Source organism: Eriocheir sinensis, chromosome 41 (assembly GCF_024679095.1).
Source record: "Eriocheir sinensis breed Jianghai 21 chromosome 41, ASM2467909v1, whole genome shotgun sequence".
NCBI lineage: Eukaryota > Metazoa > Arthropoda > Malacostraca > Decapoda > Varunidae > Eriocheir > Eriocheir sinensis.
Window position 1 is genome coordinate 13,831,840 of NC_066549.1, and position 25,428 is coordinate 13,857,267.

The 25,428-nt window shown below is 45.3% G+C and overlaps 1 long non-coding RNA gene across 2 annotated transcripts in view; it reads left to right on the plus strand.

The window, feature by feature from the left end:
• LOC127009687 (uncharacterized) overlaps nt 1-25,428 on the plus strand; it is an 82,301-nt gene that overhangs the window by 56,089 nt on the left and 784 nt on the right. For both annotated transcript variants that reach the window (XR_007762134.1, XR_007762135.1), the window contains exon 3: nt 25,000-25,404. This is a non-coding gene — a long non-coding RNA (uncharacterized LOC127009687). The remainder of the gene's footprint in view (nt 1-24,999; nt 25,405-25,428) is intronic.

Consider the following 25,428-nt stretch of genomic DNA (forward strand, 5'->3'; position numbering starts at 1 on the left):
TCTTTACTGATTTAACCTTGAGATATTTTTTGCTGTATATTGTAGCCTATATGTAATTTATAATGTCATAGTATGCTTCATTGTAATGATATACCACAAAGTAAAATTGGGATGCAATATGAATGATAAAAGTCAGATAATTCCATGATGGAATATGGATGAAGTGTTTCTAAACACACATGAGGCCACGACCGGTAAGGCCAGCAGTTTCACAGCTCACCTTTCACCTTGCAGCTCCAAGCACCCACTGAATCACCTCAGTGATGAAAATTGACCACTGCTGTTGACAAGTGGCAAACTGCCAAACCCTCTTTGTCCTGGTCACCCGATAATATGATCTCAATGTCGCCTCACCCCAGGGCCCAGGTCACCTGGCCTCCCCAAGGCCCAAGCTTAGGACATACCTTTGTTAATCCCTCACCCTGGCCTCACCTCCACCCAGGCAGATCGCCAAACACCACACCAGCCACACGTTTGCATTTATTGGCTTACTCGAATGAACTCGAAAGTACTTGTAGAATTGTCTAGTCCTTGAAGTTCGAGTATAAGTACAAGTACCAATGGTATTTTGACCCGAGTACGAGTACAAATACATGATATTGTGTACTTAAGTACGAGTACAAGTACGAGTAAATGTACTTGGACCCTAGCCTGACACACACACACACACACACACACACACACACACACACACACACACACACACACACACACACACACACACACACGCTGTATAAAAATAACTGCCTATTTCCGCTATAATAATTGACATGAAATTGATAAGAAAATAACTGTTCGTAAAGATATAGAATGACGCTTTAAGGACAACGAGTAATGAGGCTTTCCGCTTCTTCCTCCTCATCTATTAGTCGTTCTTTTCTCCTAATCACCTTGCCTTCCGCTTTCATCTCGTCCTCCTCGTTCTCCTCCCTTTCTGGTAATTCTTCTTTAACATTCTCCTTGTCCTCCTCCTTTTCCTCCTATGTCTGTAGTTGTTTTTCTCTTACATTCTCTTCTTCTTCTTCTTCTTCTTCTTCTTCTTCTTCTTCTTCTTCTTCTTCTTCTTCTTCTTCTTCCTCTCCGTTTTCAGACACTTTTTTCTCATTCTCTTTGCCCTCGCTCTTATCCCCGTCTTCTTCGCTTTTTCGTAATCCTCCTCCTCCTCCTCCTCCTCCTCCTCCTTCGTCTTCCACACCTCTCTCATCCTTGTCATCGTCCTCTTCCTCATCCTCAGTTGCCAGGGCCATATTCTCTTTGTCCTTCTTCTTATCCTTATCTTCTTCATTTTTTCTTTATCTCTTACCTCCTCCTCTTCGTCCTCGTCCTCGTCCTCGTCCCCCTTCGTTTTCCATGACAATTCTACCATCTTCGTCGTCGTCAAACTCCTCCTCCTCCTCCAACACCTTCTCTTTCTTCGCTTCCGACACACACCTCCTCATCCATCTTCCATCACGATTCTCCCATCCTCGTCGTCTTCCTCTTCTTTCCCCTGCATTTCCTTCTCCTCCTTCTCCTCCTTCGCCTTCCATCACACTTCACCCATCCTCGTCGTCGTCTTCCTCCTCTTTCCTCGCCTCATCCTCTTCCATCTTCCATTACGATTCTCCCATTCTCGTCGTCGTCTTCCTCTTTCCCCACCTCATTCTCCTCCTTCGCCTTCCATCACACTTCACCCATCCTCGTCCTCGTCGTCGTCCTCCTCAGTCGCCAGCGCCACACGAGGACTCATTTCTCCCGCAGCTTAGTCCACGACACGGAAACTCCATTGATGCCAGGGCTCAATGGCGCGGCTGGCAACACTTCCGGGCCCTAATGAGGCGCTGGGGCTGCGTCTCTGTGTCTCCCCCGGCGCCTCGATGAAGGGCGGGGCGGGGGGGGGGGGGAACGTGGCGGGGATGAGGGACCGGGTCGGGGGGCAGCGTACTTTGTAGATGAGGTGGGTGAGCTAAGAACATAAGAGCATTAGGAGTCTGCAAGAGGTCGGTAGGCCTATTCGAGACAGCTCCTGTAAACCTCACCCCACCTAACTCTGGTATTCATGGACTTATTTAACTTTTCTTGAAGGGTTTCTATTGTTGTGTTGGGAGTGAAAGAGAGTGTTTGTAGAACGTGTAGGGAGGAAGGCTGAGGGGCAGGCAAGGGGAGGCGGGTTAGGGGAGTGAAGAAGACTGTAAAGAAGGTGCGTGGAAGAAGGCTGAGGGGCAGGTTCGGGGAGGGGGATTAAGTGAGTAAGAAATTTAAAGAACGTGAAGGGAGGAAGAGTGATGGGGCATGTCAGGGAAGGGAAAGTAAAGTGTGATGGGCAGGTCGGGGGAGGGTAAATGATGGGGTGAATTAGACTTTAATGAAAATGATGGGAGGTAGGGTGATAGGTAGGCCAGGGGAGGGGGACTGATGGGGTGAGGAAGACTGTTAAAAGAACGTGATGGGAAGAATTGTGATAGGCAGGCCAGGGGAGGGGGACTGATGGGGTGAGGAAGACTGTTAAAAGAACGTGATGGGAAGAATTGTGATAGGCAGGCCAGGGGAGGGTGGATAAGGTGGTGTAGGCTGTATAAGGAAGTGATGGGCAGGCCAGGGGAAGGTGACTGATGGGATGGAGAAGACTTAAAAGAATGTGATAGGAGGAAGGGTGATGGCCAGGTAAAGGGAAGGTGACTAATGGGGTGAAGAACAACGTTTAATGAAGGTGCAGGGAGGAAGGGTGATTACCAGACCAGGGAAGGGTGACTGATGGGGTTAAAAATACCGTTTACCGATAACCAAAGTAAGAAAGTATAAAGTAAAAAAGAATAAAACTGATGGGCGACAACAGATCTGATATTTGCATTCATTCTCTACCCAACAAGATTACACAGCCCATATCCGTTCTTTTCTTCCTCTGTGACATAACGCTTCACCATATCCGCCACGTTCACGAGATGACCAAGACCACCACGTCCTCCCCGAACTAGAGAATTTATGCAATGGGGAATACAACTGGAAGGAAAAGAAAGGGGAGAGAGGAAGAAAAATGGTATTAAGTGAATATATAAGGGAGAGAGGTCGTGTTAGGTTCTGAATTTATGCGATTTTCTTTCCCTCTTACCCACCATCCCCGCCGTCACCAACACCACTATCACAACGGTCACACGCATCTCTAGGGAACGAGGAAGAGAGGGAAGAGATGATGAATAATGGTATAAAGTGAATGTATAAGGGAGAAAGAACGTGTTAGATTCTGTAACCTGCCATCTTTAATGTATGCACAACAGATCTTTTGAGTAAGGAAGATTTACATGGGAAGGAGGAAGAGGGGAATAGAACTGGAAGGAAAAGAGAGGGAAGAGAGGATGACTAATGGTATGAAGTGAATGTATAAGGGAGAAAGAACGTGTTAGATTCTGTAACCTGCTATCTCTAATGTATGCACAACAGATCTTTTGAGTAAGCAAGATTTACATATCCACAACATTCCTATCTCCCATGCTCACCGAGACCATGCAGTTGAAGCGAAATGTGGTGTTGTGAAGCATTTGTGTTACCGACTCTCACTTATTTACTGACCTAAGAGCTGTCTGCATCTCTCTTCGGGGTCATAACAGCAAAATTCAGTCCATATTCCATTAATCCCTCCTTCCCTCCCTCCCTAACTCCCTTCTCCCTTTCTCGTCCCCTTTTCCTTCCTTCCTTTTACCGCACCTTCCAATCTACGCTACCTATGAAAATTAACGCAGTACACTCCCTCCCTCCCGATATCCAGCCCTCTCGTCCATATACAAGCCCCCCAGTCCCCACTCTCCCCCCCTCGGCACAGCAGCGGACAAAGATCAGGGGTCAGGTACTGGATAAAGGCATAGCACACTGATGCCTCCCATGCCTGCCATAGTAAAGTACATCCCCACTTCGTATATTTTCGGGGTAGAGAATGAATGCAAATATCAGATCTGTTCTCGCCCATCAGTCTTACTTTCTTTTTTTACTCTACTTTCTTACTTTGGTTATCGGTAAACAGTATTTTCAACTCTATCAGTCACCCTTCCTCCCTGGTCTGACAATCACATAACGTCCATGGCGGTTCTCTCCTGTGGCTCCTTCCCCTGAGGCGTTCATCGGTGCTGTCTTCTTTGCTGTCCTCCGTCAATTGGTGTATATTCTTAGACTTTGATGAGGTTCGTGTGTGGCCCTTCCCGACGACAACGTTGCAAGATTGTCGTCCTCAGCTTCTCATTTTTCCCGATTTCAGCCTATAAGCCGTCTCACCCACAAAACTAATGATTCCTATTAATATTTATTGCTAGAAGTGTTAATTACAGTGGGTTTTGTGCAGTCATTATGCGTTAGAAATGGGAAAATCTTGTTTGGTGAGTACGATATTGTGACATCCCTGCCCGGCGGTACTTATAGAGTTAATATTTGTTGATTCATTGCTTTCGTTTCTATCCTGTGTTGTTTCACTTACACTATTCTCGTTTTATATAACCTTGGGGGGCCATATACTTATCAATTCATGCTTCCCTTTTCTGCGACACCCCCAAGATAAGATATTTTGAAGTATTTCCGCGCTTCGTTGATCACCTTTTCCTCCTGCAGAACGTAATTTGACTTCCCGTGGTCTGTTCAGTCTTGCCACTTAGTAACCCTGCGACAAACGGCCACCGATGATTCTGCTTCCCAATGAGGACACACGAAACCCTAAATTATCATGAACTCCATATACCTTAGTCTATATATTCGACGTACGAGAGAGAGAGAGAGAGAGAGAGAGAGAGAGAGAGAGAGAGAGAGAGAGAGAGAGAGAGAGAGAGAGAGAGAGAGAGAGAGAGAGAGAGAGCGCAGTAGGTGTGAGGAGGCAATATCATAATGGAGTGTCGTTTAAGTCGTCGGTCTGGTATAAAAACACGCGGAATATGTGCCCAAGGGACGCGCACCCACGGGGGAGGCATCAGGGTGCTATGCCACTATCTAGTACATACCTGACCCTTGATCTTTGCCCGCTGCTCTGCTAGGGGGGGGTAGGGAGGGGAGGGAGGAGATAGGGGGAAGAAGAAGGGTGGGAGATAGGGAGGAGAGGAGGGCTTGTATATGGCTGGGAACGGGACGAGGGGAAGAAGAAGGGGAAGAAGAATGGGAAGATAGGGGAGGAGGGGGTTTGCTTCTGGAGGGGAGGGCTGGGTACAGGACGAGGGGACCAGAAGGGAGGGAAGGTACCGTGTTGATTTTCATTGGTAACGTAGATTGGAAGGTGCGGTAAGAGGAAGGAAGGAAAAAGGGAGAGAGGTAGGGACTAGGGAGGGAGGGACTAAGGGAGGAACACGGACAGGTAGGTATAGGGAGAAAGGGAGAGAGAGGCACATAGGACGGTAGGCTAAACATGGGTAAAAGACGATCGATGACAATGGGGAGAGAGAGAGAGAGAGAGAGAGAGAGAGAGAGAGAGAGAGAGAGAGAGAGAGAGAGAGAGAGAGAGAGAGAGAGAGAGAGAGAGAGAGAGAGAGAGAGAGAGAGAGAGAGAGAGACTGGCTTGTATAGACTCATAGGATATAGCTAGGTACCTGTTATGAGTAGATAGATGAAGGGAAGGGAGATTGGATGGGACAGGTTGTATTGTGAAACGAGGAAGGAGGAGCAGAGAGAAGGAAAAAAGACTGAAGAAGGAATACAGCCAAGTTTTGAGGCTTCCGGACTGGCAGGTCATACGTTGAAGAAGAAGAAAATAAGAATAGGGGAGACTAAAGAGGTAGGCTAGAGAAATGGAAGAAGGATGAGGAGAATGGATGATTAGAGGAAAGGACGTAGGTATAGAGAGGCTTGTTGGCTAGTAGGATACACGTGGATAAAGATGGAAAGGGAGGAAAGATTGCAGGGAAAGATTAAAGGAGGTAGGTTCGTGAGGTTGAAAGAGGAAGGAAAACGGAAAAGAATATAGGCAGGAATGAAGTGATTGAAGTTGTTGAAAACGGGTAGATAGAGAAACTTGCAGGATTTTTTTTATTTTTTTTTATAACAAAGGAGACAGCTCAAGGGCACAAAAAAAGGAAGCAATAATAAAAAAAGATTGTCTGTTTTTCACTTCAAACGAGGCAGACCAAAGACTGAAGAAAACAGTAAAGAAGCCCACGAAATATTACTTCCCCAAAAAGATGACAGTAGAATATCCAAAAGTATAGCAAATTAAAGTTGGAGAGATTACTTGAAACTCCCCATTTCGAAGCGTTCAAGGCGTAGGAAGGAGCAAATACAAACGAAGGAAGGCTGTCGAAAGCTAACCAGTGAAAAAGAAGACGAAAAAATATAAGACGTTGAATAATTCTTGCATAAAAAATCGGAGAGCATAGGGATGAGCTAGAGTAGAAAGCTTTAGGTACCGAGGCTGCAAGAAGGGCGCACAGGAATAGAAGAGACATATTCGGAAAAACAGTTAGCATGAAAGTAAGGATAAAATATAGCAAGGGAATAAGGGAGAGAACACAGTCGGTAAGAAGAGAGGAGTTGATGAGGCCGGTAGGTGAGGAAAGATGGAAGAGTGAAGGCGAGAGAGGTATTTTATAAGGGTGAAGGGAAGAAGGGGAGACAAGAGGGTGAGAGAGAATGAGGAAAATAGGCAGGTAGAGAGAGGCTTTCAGGGTGGTAGGACATAAGTGGCAGAGATGAGGAGAAAATGAAGAAGGTTGGTTATAAAGGTGGAAGAAGGAGAAGGAAGACAGCGAGTGAAAGGTATTGATGTGGGAGGGACTTGTGGAGAGACTAATGGAAAGAAACGGTGGAGTAAAGACCTGAATGTGGGTAAAAGGGTGGTGCAAAGGTATAAACGGGGAACGTAGAGGTCGAGGTGATGGTAGAGATGGAAAAAAAGGGAAGGGAAGGATGGACGAGGGAGGGTGAAAGATAACAGGGACCGAGGGAGAGGTGCAAAGGTGTGAGGGAGGTGAGAGAATCGAGATAATGGTAGAAATGGAAAGAAATCCACATATTAACATGCATGATCAGCCCATACACTCTATGGCCCAGACTAAATGGTCTCCTAAACGTAATGGACATGACATCAAACGGCCACAAAGACGTTGAATCTCAGCCTTAGCGAATGTTTAAGATGAAGGACGCGGTGATTGATCGGAACAGTTTGCCCTGGTTGTTAAAATGTTTGTAGGAGTCTAGGAATTCAACACAGACTTCCCTGTAAAATGACTTCAAGCTTTTACTAAGACTGAAAGCCTTTCTGAAAACAAGTTGTCAGTTGTCATCCTGAAGCGATAATATATGATGATTTAATTCTGTAATGCTAAATAAGTCCACAGTCCTCAGCCAGCAGTTTCTCGAAGCGTGTCTTGCAGAAGGAAGGGAAAGAAGAACCAGGGAGGGAATGATGAATGAAGTGTGAAGGCTGGCAAGCAGAGAGGGAAAAATGGTGTGAGGAGGAGGAGGAGGGGGGGGAGGAGGAGGAGAGGAAAGAAGATGAAGGGAAAGAGGAGGAAGAAGAAGGAGGAGAAGAAGAGGAAAAGGAGGAGCAGCGAGAGAAACAAAAAGGAGAGGAGGAGGAGGAGGAGAAGGAGGAGGAGGAGGAGGAGGAGGAGGAAGGCTCTGAATTAAACCTTCCAAGCTGGGTGATTTTCAAGAGGACTAACTAATGGAGGGAGGCTGGGAGGCACCATTTTACTCAAGACCTCCTTCTCCTCCTCCTCCTCCTCCTCCTCCTCCTCCTCCTCCTCCTCCTCCAGTCCCTGTCCTGTTTTATTAATATTCTCCCGGCACCCACTCCTTACTTATTCGCCTTCCTTCCTTCTTCCTTCCTTCTTTCTTTTTTTTTCTTCCTTCCTTTCTGCATTTATTTTTCCCTTGCCTCCATTTTCTCTTTTTTTTCCTGTTCGTCTGGCGCTAACTTTTCGTATTTATTTATTTTTTCTCTTTTTTTTCTTTCCTCTCTGTTTATTCTCTTTCTCTTTTTCTTAGTTTTATCTTTTATTTTATTATTTCCGTTCTTTGTTTCTCTCTTTCTTTCCATTTTTCGTCCTTTTTCTCTATTTTTTATTTCCATTTTATTTTCTCCTTTTCTCTCTTTCTTTCTTTTTCTTTAACTTTACTTCTACTCTTTCTCTCTTTCTTAATTTTCTCTTTTACTTTATTACGTTCGTTCTTTCTTTCGTTCTTCCTTTCTTTCTTTTTTTCCTTTACTTTACTTCTACTCTTTCTCTTTTTCTTAATTTTCTCTTTTACTTTATTACGTCCGTTCCTTCTTTCTTTCTTTCTTTCCTTTGTTCTTCCATTTTTCCGTTCATTTTTATTTTCTTTATTTTTCTCTCTTTCTTACTTTTCCTTTACTCTGTTACCTCCATTCTGTCTCCTTCATTCTTTTCTTTTTTCTTATGTTTCTTTTTTCTTGAGCGTTTCTTTTCTATTTATCTTTCGTCCTTCCTTTTTATTTTCTCATTTTCTCTCATATTTACTTTTCTTTTGCTTGATTTCCTCCATTCTCTCCTTCACTCTCTCCTTTTTTCTGCCGTTCCTCTCTTTAACTTTCTTTAATTTTCATACTTTCATATTTTTCCATTTTTCTTTCCTTTCTGTTTACTCTATTACGTCATTTTTTCTTTCTTTCTTTACCCTTATCTCTGTTTTTCTTTCCTTTTTATTTTCTCATTACTTCCTACATTCTCTCCTCCATTCTTTATACTTTCGTTCCTTTCTTCAGCTTTCCTTTTTTCTTTTTAGTTACGTATTTTTCTTTCGTCCGAGGTGCAGTAACGGCCCGACCCATAGCTCTTCATCCTCCCTCTCGGGCTGGTCGATAAAGGGTACCTGGGGAGACCTGCTGGGGGTGGATAATCTGTGGTCACCCGGATGCCACACCATCTCTAGGTCTCGAGGTAATGGGGTCCTTATCCATCACGGGCTCAGGGGCTAAGGTGGCGGATATGAGCTGCGTCACAAGGAGCTGTTGTAGTGTATGCAATCTAATTTACCACCCCTCCCTTTTTTCACTTCTTGTTTTCCTTCCATCCTTCCATTCTTTTTTTCTTCATTCGTTCATTCGTTCGTTCTTTCTATCCTTCTATCCAATCTTCCTTGTTTTTTTAATTTTTCCAGGCCTACCTTTTCTCTCCTTCTTTCTTTCATTTCTTTCTATTTTCGCTCGTTAATTTTTTCCTTTCTTTCTCCCTTCCTTTCTTCCTTCGCCTCTCCGTTCCTTCCTTCGCTATTTTTACTCCTCTCCTTCATTTCTTTCTTCCTTCCTTTCTTCCTTCTTTCTTTCCTTCCTTCCTTCCTTTCTTCCTCCGCTATTAACACTCATTCATTTTTCTCTTCCTTCCTTCCTTCTTTCTTTCCCTCCTTCCTCTCTTCCTCCTTCCTTCTTTCCTGCCTCCTTTTTTTGCTATTTTCGGTCATTCATTTTTTGCGTACTTCCTTCCTTCCTTCCTTCCTTCCTTTCTTCTTTCTTGCTTTCTTTCTGGCTTTCTTTCCTTCCTTCCTTCCGTCTTTGTTTCTTTTCTTCCTTCCTCCCTTTATTCTCTATTTCTGTTTCTTCATTTCTTCCTTCCTTCCTTTATTTCTCCAATCCTATAAAAATAACGCAAATCCTTCTAACCTCTGCTTGCCTGTGATTTATGGAGTTATTGTGGTGAGATATTACCTCCTCCTCCTCCTCCTCTTCCTCTTCCTCTCCAATCCTTCCTTCATTCTTTCTCCTAAAGCTCACATTAGCCTGATGCAACCGTGTGATTACTTCTCCTCCTTCTCTTCCTCTTCTCCTTTCTCCTTTTATTATTTCTCTTTTCCCTGCTCCTCCTCCCCCCACCTCCTTTCTTCTTCTTCTTCCTCCTCCTTTCTTCGTCTCCCTCCTCCTCCTCCACATCATCATCTTTTTCCTTTCTTGTTCTTCCTCCTCCTCCTCCTCCACTTCTTCCTCTTCGTCATTTATTTTCTTGCTCCAATTTTTCTTTTCTCTCTTTTTTTTCCTTCTTGTTTTCTTTGTTGTCGTCGACGTTCGCGCAGCTCTCGTTTAACTTTTGTTTCTCGTTTTCGGCCAATGCTTTTTCATCTTTCGTCTTCGCTAATGTTGTTGTTGGTGGTGATGGTGGTGGTGGTGGTGGTGGTAGTGATGGTGGTGGTGATGGGGGCTGGGGTGGCGGTGGTAGGGGAGGTGGTGGTAGTGGAGGTGATAATGGTGTTGTTGGAGGTGGTGATGGTAGTAGTGATGGTGGTGGCGGTGGTGGTAGTGGTGGTGGTGACGGTGGTGGTGGTGGTGATGGTGGTGGTGGTGATGGTGGTGATGGTGGTGGTAATGGTGGTGGTGGTGGTGGTGATGGTGGTAATGGTGGTGGTAGTGGTGGTAATGGTGGTGGTGGTGGTGGTGGTGGTGGTGGTGGTGATGGTGGTAATGGTGGTGGTGGTGGTGGTATTTAAGATGGTTGTTGTGCCATGAAATAGTTACTCATATATTCTTTAAATTTACTGATTCATTTGCTTACTCACGCACCTGTTCACATTCTTTACAAGGTGTGTGAGTATAAACTTATAATATACTTATCAGCCTGAATCAACTTTTCACGCACCCTTCGACTTTCCAAAGAACGCCATTGAAGAAGTAAACCCATTCTTGTTGGATAAGTTCTTCTATCCATGAATGAATTTTGCCACTCTCCAATGAACGGGTCCTAATGTATTAATGATGCTTCTATGATACAGGGCCAGAACTGCACGGCATGACTGACACGAGATCTTACTAATGCTTGGAATGGCTACAGAAAAAATAATCGTTAGCTCATAATTCTCTTACGCAGCTTGAAAATATATCTGATGCCTAGTTTTCGTGGCTCCTAGAATGAATGATAGTCTCTTTCTCTCTCTATCTAATCTAACGTCAATTCTTTACTTTTATTCTCCTCTCTCTTCATCCTTAACCTAATGCCCTTATTCCTGAAACAGTCGTCAGGTCTTGTTATGATGTACATCTGAATAGTTTTCACCAGTAAACCAGCCTTGGGAGAATACATAACAAGGAATAAATGTGTATGTAGACCAGCTTTGGGAGAATACATAACAAGGAATAAATGTGTATGTAGACCAGCTTTGGGAGAACACATAGCAAGGAATAAATGTGTATGTAGACCAGCTTTGGGAGAATACATAACAAGGAATAAATGAGTATGGGATTATATATTCGTACACTAAGCCCCCTGCAGCTCGTTACACTGCGCTCTATCTGATACTAACCCGACCAATCATACAGCCCGTTGAGTTCACTATTCAATAATGCGGCATCTCCATCGGTTGTAATCAGCCTGCGAACGTTTGTGTCATCTGCAAACTTGTCCTTTCCTCCTCCTCCTCCTCCTCCTCCTCCTTCTCCTCTTCCTCCTCCTCCTCGTCCTTCGGGTATGCGGGTGAAGTGTTTTCACTTCAGCGAACTAGACGCCCTTGCCTTGCATAGTCTCAGGTCACCCTTGGACAAGGTGTAATACGGTCCGTCACTAGTACCTGATCAGTCTCCTGTGCCAGAGTCATGGTGAAGCCTCTGAGCAGCAGCAGTGGTGGATTGGACTGCAGGCAGAGAATCTTTTTATGAGACAATGACTGGAGTTCCAGGGTCCTAGTTAGCTGGACCGTGCCCCAGTTATTTAGGCGTGCGGTGTAGAGGAGTGTGGCGTAAAAGAATTTCGTCGCACGAAGCCAAACACTTCTTCTTCAATCGAGTTGTTAATGTTTGAAATTCTTTACCCTGTGATGTCGTTGATAGTAGAACAGTTACGGCCTTCAAGAATAGATCAGACAAGTATTTTGAATCCAACCAGCAACTAAGATATTACTCATTGTCGTTATAACGTCAAGTTCTTTCGAATACTGGTGTCCTTGTCCGTTTTAATCGCCGGGTTAGTGGTAGCAGTAATGGTAGTTCTTTCCTCTTTCCTTCATAATTTCCATGGCCTTTTTCCATGCTGCATGGTTATTTTTCCTTTCCTGCCAGCTTTGGCTGGAGGGATGGGGGGTAGGAAGCAGCCTTCGCCTTTGCTGTCCTTCATCTTCCACTTTTGATTAGATAGTTAGTGTAGCTTGTCACAAACAGCATCATAAGGACCATCAGGTCTGCTGTTGTTTGTTCTTCCTTTGTGTTCCTTTGTGTTTGTCCTCGTCTTCCTGTTCCTCCTTCTCCTCCTCATGATCTTCCTTGAAGGTACGGAGGTAAACAGGTCAGGTGAAGGAAAGGAAACTTGTTAGTGCAAAGTTAGTGAGAGGATTTATAATGCAGTGAGAGAGAGAGAGAGAGAGAGAGAGAGAGAGAGAGAGAGAGAGAGAGAGAGAGAGAGAGAGAGAGAGAGAGAGAGAGAGAGAGAGAGAGAGAGAGAGAGAGAGAGAGAGAGACAGACAGAGAGAAATAAACAAAGACAGACAGTCAAACAGGCAGACTGAGAAACACACACACACACACACACACACACACACACACACACACACACACACCAGCACCCCCCACACACTCCCCTCTACACACGCCACCCCCCCACTCTCCCTCCCCCTTCCCCCTCCTCCCTTCCCGATGACGTAAGGGCGCCATCGTATACTCAGGTCGATTACCCTCGCGCTGCAAATGTTGTGTTCCTAAATAGAACATCCCGTGTGCTCACCTGTGCTCTTACCTGGCGGGGGGCGGGGTGGGGGGTGGGGGGGTGCTCACTTGGGGGAAGGGGAAGGGGCTGAATGGGACGAAAGGGGGTCTCTCAAGAGGGTGGAAGAGGGGTAAGGAGCGTATATAGATGAAGAACGGGGCGTGGGGGGAAGAGGGAGTGACTGAAGGAAGGAAGATTGAATAGTAGAAACGGAGATTGGAGGAGTAGGTGGAAAAGGTTTTAAAAAAGGTAGAGGAAAAGGATTAAAAAGAAGGAACTGGAATGAATGAAAGAAAAGGCAGGGAAGAAGGAGGGTGGGTATGGAAGAAGGAAAGAAAAAGAAAAGTAGAAACAGATATTGGTGGAGTATGTGGAAAAGGTTTTAAAGAAGGTAGAAGAAAAGGAATAAAAAGAAGGAACTGGAATGAATGATATGATAGAAAAGGCCGGAAAGAAAATGGGGGGGTATGGATGAAGGAAAGAAAAAAAAAAGCAGAAACAGATATTGGTGGAGTATGTGGAAAAGGTTTTAAAGAAGGTAGAAGAAAAGGAATAAAAAGAAGGAACTGGAATGAATGATATGATAGAAAAGGCCGGAAAGAAAATGGGGGGAGGATGGTAGAAGGAAAGAAGATTGATTAGTAGAAACAGAGATTGTGGGAGTATGTGGAAAAGGTTTTAAAGACGGTACAGGAAAAGGAATATGAAAAAGAAACTGGAATGTATGATAGAAAATGCAGGAAAGAAGGAGGGTGGGTATGGCAGAAGGAAAGAGGAAGAAAAAAGAAAATACAGAAATTGTGGAAGTGTGTTGAAAATGATTGTGGAAATGTATAGCAAAAGAAGGAATGAGTTGATTATGAGAAAAACCTAATAATGGAGGGGAAGGGGGTTGGTGGTAGAAGGAAGGAGGAAGGAAAAGTGGGTACAGAGACTGGGGGAGTGAGTGGATGGAAAGGGTTTTAAAGGGGTGGAGAGGAAAAGAGGGAATGGATTGTGTAGAGGGAATTAAAATGGATGATGGGATACGCCAGAATGAAGAAAGGCGTAATAACAGAAGGAAAAAGCAAGGATGAGTAGATATAGATGGAAGTGTGGATGGAAAAGGTTTAAAGAAGGCAGAGGGAGAGGGGGATTGGATTTGTTTAGAGGGAAACTCCGCAACGTTGCCAGACTGTCGTACGCAGCCTCTTATATATACCGACTTCCGACCCAAAATCTCTCCTGGTCCCCAATAACGAGATTAATTTATATTTATCGTAAAAATAGTTAATTCCTGATGTTTCTTGGCAATAGTTAGGCGTCAGAAACCGGTAAATACTAAGCTCTTGAGAGTCTGAGTACGATAATCTGGCAACGGGGAGAAAAGGCCGGTGACTAAAGAATGAGGGAAGAGGAGGCAGAGTTGGCAGACGTGAGGAAAGATGAAGGAAAAGTAGATACAAAGAATATGAAAGTGCAAGGAAGAGGTTTGTACGGAGTTAATTCATAGAGATAAGGAACACAGGAAAGAGACAGAGGCTGCGTGTGGGTCGTGTGGAGAATGGGAAAGAAGGTGGAACATGAGTGGAAGAGGCTTATAACGAGACAGAGTGGGATTGGGAGTGATTTGGTAAGATTGGTTTTGTGTGTTGGGGTTTGAAGAGAAAGATATGGAATAGGTGGGAAGGGGCTAAAAGAGAAGATACAGAAAAGGGAACAGTGTGCAAAAGAGGCTTATAAGAAAGTTTAAAGAAGGGAGAGAGCAATTGTATGAGGTTGGTTTTGTGTAATAGGGCTGGAAGAGAAAGTGACGGTAGAAGAGGTAGAAGACTAAAAGAGTAGATACAGAACGGATAAAGGTGTGTAAAAGAGGCTTATAAGAAAGTTTAAAGAAGGGAGAGAGCAATTGTATGAGGTTGGTTTTGTGTAATAGGGCTGGAAGAGAAAGTGACGGTAGAAGAGGTAGAAGACTAAAAGAGTAGATACAGAAAGGATAAAGGTGTGTAAAAGAGGCTTATAAGAATGTTTAAAGAAGGGAGAGAGCAATTGTATGAGGTTGGTTTTGTGTAATAGGGCTGGAAGAGAAAGAAACGGTAGAAGAGGTAGAAGACTAAAAGAGTAGATACAGAACGGATAAAGGTGTGTAAAAGAGGCTTATAAGAATGTTTAAAGAAGGGAGAAAGCAAGTTAATGAGGTTGGTTTTTTGTATGTTGGAAGAGAGAGTGACGGTAGAAGAGGTAGAAGACTAAAAGAGTAGATACAGAAAGGATAAAGGTGTGTAAAAGAGGCTTATAAGAATGTTTAAAGAAGGGAGGAAGCAAGTTAATGAGGTTGATGAGTGTCAGAGCGTTTGAAGAGAAAGATGTAAGGAGAAAATGGAAACTAAACGAATAGATTCAGAAAGAGAAAGAGTGTTGAAGAGGCTGATAATAAGGTTAAAGAGGTGATGGAATAAATTTGTCAGGTTAGCTTTGTGTGATGGAGTTTGAAGAGAAAGAATGGGAAGGGGAGAAGAAGGCTGAATAGTGATAAAAAGGGAGTGGAAATGTGTAGAAGAGGTTAATTAATGGAAAGGTAAAAGGGTGAGGGAGAAAGTGTGTGAGGTTGTTTATTGTGGAAGTGTTTGAAGGGAGAGTGGCGGATTGGATGGAGGGAAGTAATAACTGTATGAAGGGTTCTGGGAGGCTGTAGGAGTAATTACAGGAGTGAATGAGTATATGGATGCACGTTTGTATATATATGAATGTGCCTTTGTATGTATTTTTATGTATGTTTATGTATGTATGTATGTATGTGTGTGACCTCTCTCTCGGCCACCTCTTTGGATTCTTTTTGTGAGCAGCGAGTAGCGGGCTTTTTTTAAAATTATTGTTTACTTTTTTTGTGCCCTTGAGCTGTCTCCTTTGTTGTAAAAAAAAAAAATGTATGTACGTATGTATATGCACACACACACACACACACACACACTTCACAGCATCCTTAATTCCGGAGCACGTCACAGTAATACGATCAGCAATCCTTTCAGGGATCCCAAGAAGGTGCAGGTGATGCCAGTGTGCCTCACGATGCGCCGGATCAAACGCCCACTTCAGATCGACAGGCTGCATGCGTACTATTTGGAAACTTGGCGCCAGTTGTTAGCACAGGGCTTTGCAAATGAACGGTCGAGTGCGAATCTGCCTGAGTAATAGGTGGGCAAGCATCTTCGTCTGGCACATTGAGCGTTGTAATACCGCGGTGGTGTGTACTACATGTGCACTGACCTAACGTTTATTGCTACTTAAAGTCAGCACAGGCCAAGAAAAAAGAAAAAAACATTCTATTTTTTTCTGACAGCTTTTACATCCAATATTCTTAAGCGATATTATAAAACTTCTGAGCCCATCACCATATTCATGACACATTGCGGCACATGATAGCAGTAGATTAATGAGGTTATTTACACAAAACAATTCCTGTAAGAGCAAAACATAATGATGTATATGTATTTTCTCGTAATGCCTTCACTTTTTCTCCAGTAGAACTTTCGACCAAGAATGCAAAACCAACACACTTATATGGGCCTGATGATACGCACATTTATCAATACGAAAAAAAAGGTCCTTCATGGAAACATTTAATAAAGTTTTGACAGTTTTCCTACAGCACTTTCTCTGGCGTCCTTTACAACATTTAGACGATTACCATCTTCCTCGAGAGCATTCCCTTTATTAATAATCTTCAGTGTGTCTATAAATTTCGTGTTCCGTTACTGCCGGGACTTCTCGCTTCCTTTTGGGGCTGAACGTCATTTTTTTTTTTTTTTTTTTTTTTTTTTTTTAGGTTGTTGCCTATTGCGCCGGTAGGCATCTTGGGGCCTGATGGTCGGCTGGCTTCTTCCAGGTGGGGCCTGATGGTCGGCCCAGCCCGTTCTGGCGCAGGCGCCATCTTGCATTGGCTCATGCTGCCCCCCGGAACTCGTTCTTGATTTGCTTGGACGGCTTCCTCTAGAGTCCGGGTTGATGGGTGGTCTTCAGGACAGCATGTGGGTAATTTTAAGCCACTCGGCGGTGACAGAAAAATCCGAGTGGTAGCGTAGGGATTCGAACCCGCGTCGTCCATCACGCAGTGAATGTGGGCCCAGTACGCTACCAGTTCGGCCACCGCCTACCCAGAGTGATGCAGGTGACCGTAAAACTCTTCAACGACCGCTATTATTTCGTTGCTGTTGTACGTAAGTTCTCCCTTGGTTCATCTTATAGTATGCCAACATCTGTTCTTCCCTGTTAATCTTCCTCTTTTTTTTTTCACGGGTACCTGAAAGAGTTAGTTTATTTTCCTCTTGCTGAATTTCCTCACGTCCTTCTGCATTCATTTATTTACAGTTTTTAGGTTCTGTTGTTTCTATTTTGCGTCTTTCTGACTGAAGGTTCATGTGTCTGCACGTGTCCATTAGAAGTTTAGTCCTCAGGAGACATCATACGACAAACGCAGCTTCATTCAAAATTTTAGTTAAGTTTCCGTGAATTTTTTCCATGTCAAGATTATTTGTGTTGTTAAGAGCTGTATATCTGTACATTAAGATTTACTTGCCAACCAAGTTCATTATGCTTGTCAGTAATTTTCTTACCAAATATTTCTCTCTCTTCTCAGGTTAATCTTAATTGCGCGTCTAAACATGCTGGGTCCGCTATCAACATTTTCTTTGTTAAGGACTGTCACATTTCCCATAACGTTCCGCCAGTTTGCGGGGATGGAGGCAATCTCATTTGTTACCTGAGAAGGAGATTTCCAGGTTCATTTTCGGTGCACCTTTATGAAAAATAATTTATTCATAATTTTCAGGGAACGATTATCAGCAAAGCTTATTAGAACTTGTCCTCTTTCATTTTGTGAATATGTATGTTTACCTATATGTGTGTGTGCATGTATGTAAGTGTGTATGTATGTGTGTGTGTATGCATGTATGTATGTATGTATGTATGTATGTATGAATGTATGTATGTATGTATGTGTGTATCTATGTGTGTATGTATGTATGTATGTAAGTATGTATGTATGTATAAGTATGTATGTATGTATGTATGTATGAATGAATGTATGTATGTATGTATGTATGTATGTGTGTATCTATGTGTGTATGTATGTGTATGTATAAGTATGTATGTATGTATGTATGTATGTATGTGTATGAATGTATGTATGTATGTATAAGTATATGTATGTATGTATGTATGTATGTATGTATGTATGTATGAATGTATGTATGTATGTATGTATGTATGTATGTATGCATGTATGTATGTTGGTATGTAAGTATATATGCTGTACCCCAGAGTAGGTGAGTAGGACGGATACATAGGTGCGGGCAGGTATGCATGGCAGGATGTGTGTGTATACGTGTACCCGCGGGCTTTCTTCGTGGTATTATCGTTTATCATTTTAATGCCGTGACGTAATCTCATTTTCATAATGAGTTCGGTTGTGAGTGGAAGGATTTATATATAGCCTCTGTTGCCTCGTTACGCCATGGGGGGGGTGGGGGTGGGGGGAGGGGAGAGAGAGAGAGAGAGAGAGAGAGAGAGAGAGAGAGAGAGAGAGAGAGAGAATTAAGAAAAGAACGTCCATTAAAAGTAAAGAGAGCGGAGCGTGGAAAGCAGCGGAGGAGAAGAGAAAGGAGGACAAGGAGGAGGAGGAGGAGGAGGAGGAGGAGGATGACAAGAAAGAGGGAAGAGGGGGAAGAGGGGCACTGGAGGAGGAGGAGGAGGAGGAGGAGGAGGAGAGTGAGAACAGCCCTCTCCGTATCGTTACACCGCCTCTTCAGCTCTTGAAGGGAACTTTTCTATCGTGCACTTGAAGGCTACACCGAGTTGGACGGGAGGAGGAGGAGGAGGTGGAGGAGGTGGAGGAGCAGGAAGAGAAGAGGAGGAGGACGACCAGGTGAAGAAGGAGGCGGAGGAGGAGGAGGAGGAGGAGGAGGAGGTAGAAGAGGAGTAATAAGAGAAAAAGAGAGGAGGAGGAGGAGGAGGAGGAGGAGAAGCAGGAAGAGAAGAAGAGGAGGGCGACCAGGTGAAGGAGGAGAAGGAGGAGGTGGTGGAGGAGCAGGAAGAGAAGAGGAGGAGGATGACAGGTGAAGGAGGAGGAGGAGGAGGAGGAGGAGGTGGAAGAGGAATAATAAGAGAAAAAGAGAGGAGGAGGAGGAGGAGGAGGAGGAAGAGGAGGAAGAAAGGGCCTCATATATCTCTCTCCTACTCTCACTCTGATATAGGCCGGCACACTAATTCTGATTTGTGGCGGAGGAAGGGCGGAAGAAGGTAAGAGAGGTCCAGAGAGAGGAAGGAGGAGGAGGAAGACGAGGGAGGAGGGCAGAGGGGGAGAGGGGCAACTGGAGGGAAAAGATTAGGAGGAAGGGAGAGAATTAATGGCGTTAGGAGGAGAGGGAGAGAAAGATAAGTGAAAAAAATAATGAATGTATATGCGCGCCTGGGAAAAAGGTGGTGGACGGAGAGATGAAAAACGAGGAGGAGGAAGATTTCTTTAAGGGGACAGCAGTGGACCTCAAGTACTTCAGACCTTTGGAGAGTCCTTCCTTCCATAGGGTGTGGTTGCTGGTTCTTCCCTTCCTCGTAATGAACCTAGGAACCTGCGCTCGCCTCACTCCTTCCACTGCGACCCACTCCCATCCCCTCCAACGCCCCTTACACCCCTATCCCTCACTCCACGCATGTTAGCCCCCTCCTGTACCCCATTCCCATCCCTTACGTCACTCCACACACCCCTATCTCTTCCACCCATGTATGTTAACCCCCTCCTGTACCCCACTCCCATCCCTTACGTCACCCCACACACCCCTATCTCTTCTCCCATGTATTCTACCCCTCTCCCCCTTCTCCTCCCGTACCCCAAGGCCCACTCTACTCCGCCGGCGCCATCTCGTTGCCTGGCTCCTGTGTTCGCCGTCGACGGGCCGTGAGAGCCGCACCGACCCTAATCCGCTGTTTGTGATGTTTCCTCGTATTCCTTCCGCCTCCCTCCCTCTCTCCCTCCCGCTGCATTTCGCCGTGTCTTGGTCTTGGTCTTGCTGGCGCTCCCTGATTTTTCTTTCTCTCCGGCTACGTGTCGTATACGAAGCACAAGGCGTCGTCCCTCGAAGTTAGTGTTCTTGAAAGTTTTCTTGCGAAGTTTTGCACTCGCGGCCCATTTTGAAGGCTTTTGGCATTACGGCCGGTATTTTTAGACGCTTCCGCCACTCATATCAATTCTAAAGACCAAAATAATACGTAACACACGTTCTCATGAGTGTTTCTTCACGTTCATGGAAGAGAGGCTTTGTCGAACTACCAGCAGGAAACCCCTGGAAATGACCACAACTACAAATACCTTGTTAAATGTATTCAGTTTCTTCTTCCGCCTCTCACATCAATTCTAAAGACCAAAATAATACGTAACACACGTTCTCATGAGTGTTTCCTTACGTTCATGGTAGAGAGGCTTTGTCGAACTACTAGCAGGGTCATAAAACAACCCCTGGCAATGACCATAACTACGAATACCTTCTTAAATGTATTCAGTTTCTTATGTGTAAATATGCGTCCACTCTCCCCTAAAAATAGTTTATGTCGACCCAGAAGTATTATCTATTTATGGAGAAGTGACGACCTGAATAAATGTCTATCGCTACCCAGCTCTGAGCCGCGACCTATATTTTAAAGAACTTTGTACTAGGCTACACACACACACACACACACACACACACACACACACATTCTCTCACAACACGCGTCGCCCTTTCTCCCTTGCCCAGTGTAGTGTTGTGCCTCGTGGGTCGCCTCGCCGCCTCCGTCACCCAACACATGATGCCCCGTGCCTCCTCCGCCTCTTCCTCGGCCGCCGCTATGCCTCCCATCCGCCGCCGTGATCGTTGCTGCATTAATAATTCAGCCTCTGTTCTCGTCCTCCCGCTTCACCTACCTTCGATTTCTGTTTCTCACGACGGTGTGGTCATTGATTATGTGTCCGTATTTGCTGCCACCATTGCGCCCGCCGCCCCCTTAGCTAAACCACCACCACCACCACCACGCCCATTACCATCGCCGTCATCATCACTTCTATTACGGTCACTCCCCCCACCAAGGACACAACCACCCCACTGCGCTACCACTCTCATTACCACCACCACCACGCCCATTACCACCACCACCACCACCACGCCCATTACCACCACCACCACCACCACTACCACGCCCATTACCACCACCGTCATCATCACTAATACGGACACTCCCCCCACCAAGGACACAACCACCCCACTGCGCTACCACTCTCATTACCACCACCACGACCACCACCACGCCCATTACCACCACCACCACCACCACCACCACCACTACCACGCCCATTACCACCACCACCACCACCACCACCACTACTACCACCACCACCGCCACCACTACCACGCCCATTACCACCACCACCACCACTGCCACGCCCATTACCACCACCACCACCACCACTGCCACGCCATTACCACCACCACCACCACCACCACCACCACTGCCACGCCCATTACCACCACCACCACCACCACCACCACCACTACCACGCCCATTACCACCACCACCACCACCACCACGCCCATTACCACCACCACCACCACCGCTACCACGCCCATTACCACCACCACCACCACCGCTACCACGCACAAAAACACCACCACCACAACCACCACTCCCACGCCCATTACCACCACCGTCATCATCACTAATACGGACACCCCCCACCAAACCACCCAATTGCGCTACCACTCTCATTACCACCACCACGACCACCACCACGCCCATTACCACCACCACCGCCACCACTACCACGCCCATAACCACCACCACCACACCCACCCCCAAAACCACCACCACCACCACCACAGCCACGCCCATTACCACCACCACCACCACCGCCACCACTACCACGCCCATTACCACCACCACCACCACCACGCCCATTACCAACACCACCACCACCCCTACCACGCCCATTACCACCACCACCACCACCACCACGCCCATTACCACCACCACCACCACCACGCCCATTACCACCACTACCACCACCACTGCCACGCCCATTACCACCACCACCACCACCACCACGCCCATTACCACCACCACCACCACCACTGCCACGCCCATTACCACCACCACCACCACCACCACGCCCATTACCACCACTACCACCACCACTGCCACGCCCATTACCACCACCACCACCACCACCACGCCCATTACCACCACCACCACCACCACCACGCCCATTACCACCACCACCACCACCACTGCCACGCCCATTACCACCACCGTCATCATCACTAATACGGACACTCCCCCCACCAAGGACACAACCACCCCACTGCACTACCACTCCTCACCACCACAACCTCCACGGTGAATATCCCCACCATTACCACCACTACCACGGCTATGACCACCACCACTAACACCACCACTACTACAACGATACCATCACTAATACGGTCGTCATCATTCTCATCACAATCGCTACCAGAACCCCCCCCCAACCCCTACCAATATCCCCACTACTGTCCCTACCACTAGCAGCACTTCTACCACCACCACCATCACTCCCAATACGACCACTGCAATCAGACCACTTCCGCTACCCCCCGTCACCGCAGCATCGATACACCAACTATTTTTTAACAAGTTCATACATGCACGTACAGCTGCTGCCCCCCTCATAGTTCCCACAGCGGCAGTTCTCACCATAGCAACCACCACCACCACCATCACCACCACCACCACCACCAGACCTAGACAGATCACAAACTAAGGCTTTTTTTTTGTTTGTTCCGCAGCGAGTGTCATGCACGCTTTCAGCTTACCGGTGTCATGCGAGGTCAAGTAATGCACACACACACACACACACACACACACACACACACACACACACACACACACACACACACACACACACACACACACACACACACACACACACACACACACACACACACACACACACACATACAGAGGCATACATGCATATTAATTCTCAACTATGGCTCCACAAATAAAAGAGAAGAGAAAACAACACGTGCCTTACATACGAGCAGACACGCCCCGCACGCACGCACGCACTCAAACAAGTACTACACACACACACGGACACAAACTTGTTGGCTTTTAAAACATTTGGAAAACAACATTTCCCCTGCGTCCCCCTCCGCTCACACACACACACACACACACACACACACACACACACACACACACACACACACACACACACACACACACACACTAGCACCCCATCAAAACAAGAAGTACATATATTGACAAACATTATATCATCCATCAATATCGAACATGATATCTTATTGCTTGAACCTGCAACCACTACCACCACTCCTCCTCCTCCTCCTCCTCCTCCTACTACTACTACTACTACAATAACAATACCACCACCACCACCACCAACAACAACAACAACAACACCTCCACCATCACCAATAATAATAATAATAAGGATATCAAAATAGGTCATGCATCTTTCATATACTATTAAAATGCAGCGCGTCACCATCTCGACCTCGTTTTCTCCGGAGTGGCGATAAAATAAAATAATGTGGTAGTAAAACTGCTGGCGGGATAATGTGTATGTCTTATCTCTCGACCTGGTGAGGGTGGGGGAGTCAATCTAGCTGGGTGTGGTGGGTGACTTTAATAAACCCTTCAGCTGCTGGTGGAGATATTGATGGTGATGGTGGTGGTGGTGGTGATGGTGGTAGTGGTGGGAGGAGGAGTTGATAGTGGTTAGTTAATGTTAGTGGTTAGTTGATGTTAGTGGTTTTTTGGAGGTTGGGGGTGGTGGGGTGAGTGGGTACGTGTGTGTGTGTGTGTGTGTGTGTGTGTGTTCACTGATGCTTTATCTTCCCGCTCACGCTTGCTCTCTCCCTGGCATGATACACACACACACACACACACACACACACACACACACACACACACACACACACACACACACACACACACACAGCCTTATCAAACACGCATACATACACGCATGTAAACACAACAGCCCAGCCAGGCATTACGTACACACACACACACACACACACACACACACACACACACACACACACACACACACACACACACACACACACACACACACACACACACACACACACACACTTGGTTGTATAATATTCTATCGTACCTGAAGACCACGACAGAGGAACCGAATAGTGGCGTGGCTTGCTGTGGAGTGCCTTGATGTGTTGTGTTGTGTTGCGGTGTATTGTGTTGCAGTGTGTTGTGTTGCGGTGTGTTGCGGGGTATTAAAGTGTTGTGTTTTGCAATTTTACCTCCGTGTTGGGCCAAAATTTTATTACGTTTATTGTGACCTGTTCTGGCATGGCTTGGCGTGGTTAGCGGGTGTGGTGTTGAAAGGAAAAAAACTGTATTGGATGATTATTTTTATTACGGGAGCGTATTATAAAGGATATTGTGCTTTCATGTGGTGTAAACGCTAAATGGCTGACTGGCTAATAAAATGACCGACCAAATAAAATAGATCAACGAATTTTACTTCTATGGTGTACTGAATTTCACCTGTTTATTATAAAGTGTACTGTTTTTTTTTTGTTTTTTTTTTGCTATTGATAAAGTAATTAATTGGCCAACTTGCTGATTAGTCAACTAAATGACTGACTGTCTGATTCACTGATTAAGTAACTGACTGATCGACTGACTGACTGACTGACTTACAGATTGACTAACTGACTAACTATGTAACTAACCACCGAGCTAACTAAATAGCTTATTAACTAAGCAACTAACAAATTGATTGACTGACTGACTGAATAATCAACTAGCTAACTAATTACTCAACTTTCTGACTAACTGACTGTCTGACTGACTGACTAATTGACTAGCTACCCAACTAACTAGATAATTGACTGACTGACATACTGAATGACTGACTAGCTGACTGACTGGCTGACTGAGGAACTAATTAGTTGACAAACAGATAGACTGACTGACTGTCTCACTCACTCACTCACTCACCCACTCACTCACTGACCGGCTAACCTAATTTACTGACTGATTAACTAACTGAAAGCTAATATAACTGTATAGCTGACTAACTGACTGATTGACTAAGTAATTAAGGAACGAACGAACTGCCTTGCTGTCTGACTCACTGACTGACTAACTGACAAATTAACTGAATAGCGAACGAACATTTTTACCGACTTACTGACTCGCTAAATACCGGTACCTAACAATTAAAGTAACTAAATACCTACCTATCTAACAAACAGACTTGCTAGCTAATTGTGGTAAACTTTATGTGATGCGTTGTTGTATTCAGTATGCATAACAAAAAGGTGTATTGATAGCGGTGTGGTATTTAATGAAATGTTGTTGTTGTTTACAGATGTGCGGGGCTCTGAGCTGCGTGGCGGTAGCTGGAACAGAATGGAGAAGAAAAAAACGAAAGAAAAGGAGAGGAGGAAGGAGACAAGAAAGAAGGGAAAGAAGAAGACAGAAAGCATGAAGATGAAATGTGAAAGAAGAAAGAGGAGAGAGGAGAAGTTGGAAGAGGCTGAGACAAGAAAGGGAAGAGAACATGAACAGAAAGAAGAAGAGGAGGAGGAAAAGGAGGACAGGAGGAAAAAAATAAGATAGAGCACAAGAAGATGAGAGGCTAAAGAAGAAAGTGAGACAAGTTGGAAGACAGAAACAAGAAAGGGAAGAGAACATGAAAAGAAAGAAGAAGAAGAGGTTAAGGAAAAGGAGGACAGGAGGAAAAAAAATAAGATAGAGCACAGGAAGATGAGAGGTGAAAGAAGAAAGTGAGACAAGT